This window comes from Myotis davidii, unplaced genomic scaffold (assembly GCF_000327345.1).
Source record: "Myotis davidii unplaced genomic scaffold, ASM32734v1 scaffold428, whole genome shotgun sequence".
Lineage (NCBI taxonomy): Eukaryota > Metazoa > Chordata > Mammalia > Chiroptera > Vespertilionidae > Myotis > Myotis davidii.
The window spans coordinates 3,817,382-3,818,556 of record NW_006299834.1 but is presented as its reverse complement, the minus strand read 5'-3'; positions in this window follow the sequence as shown (position 1 = coordinate 3,818,556).

Here is a 1,175-nt window from a genome sequence, read left to right as displayed (position 1 = left end):
ACAGCCAGTGCGAGGACCCTGAGACAGGAGGACCTGGGGTGTGGGAGGGACAGAAAGGCAGGGACTGTGGCTGGAGCAGAGTGGGCAAGAGGTGAGGTCAAGCAAAGAGGCAGGGGCCAGCTTGGCAGGGCCTGTGGACCCAGAGAGAAGTCTGGATTTCACTCAGAGTGTGCGGGGCCGGAGGAAAACGGGGGTCCGAGGGGGTGTCATGCAGGGGAGACATGGCCTAATGAGAACTTGGCGGTGACAGACTTTGTGGGGCCCAGGGCCCAATGACAATGCAGGACCTCTTGTTCAAAACTTAAGAATTTCAAGATGGAATTTTTAAAAAGGAGGAGGCAGGAGGGAGGCCGGTGAGGAGGATCGGGGTGAGTCCTTGGGACCATTTTCGAGGGAGGTGACAACAGGCCTTCCTGTGAGTGCCCCAAACAGGGTGAGGCGTAGAGGGGGCGCATGAGTCTCAGCTCGGAGGCCTGGTCTGTGTCAAGACCTCATTTCACATGAGGGGCTGGTCGGTCCCACGCTGCTGCTGGGAACTCTGGGGCCCGGGGACCTGATCACACGGGCTGAGGAGGGGCAGGCAGGATTTGAATCCAGCTCCCTGTGACTCCATATTCCAGGGAGCTGTGGTCCCAACGCGGTGCCCTGCCCCCTTCGCGTCCTGAGGGGTTGGGCTTGGGGGCATCTTGCACAGCCTGGGCCCAGAAATGAGTTTCCGCTCTTGTCCGGACAGGAAGCACCCAGCTCGGGCCTCAATGTCCTTGCTTTTCCTTCTAGAGAGCCTGGGAGGTGTGGGCATCCTGATCTCCATCCCACAGATGTGGAAACTGAGGCTGGACAGAGCTGGTCTCGGCCTCCGGCCCCCTGGGCTTGTCTGCTTGCTGCCTCTCTTCTCTGGACAGGGCAGGTTGAGCTATTGGGGCCTGGAGGCCCAGTGTTTGGGAGGTATTGGGCCTCTGGGTTCTGTAAGGATGTGAGTGATGAGACTGCATGGGGCACGGCTTGGTCAACATTTATCCAAGGACTGGGTCCTCCTTTCTCTAATCAGCAGGTCTGTTAATGTTTTATTCTTTGCTCAGTTAATTTTATATACTAGAGGCCCAGTGCACAAAAATTTGTGCACTCGGGGGGTCAGTTTGTCCCTCAGCCCGACCTGTGCCCTCTCCCAGTCTGAA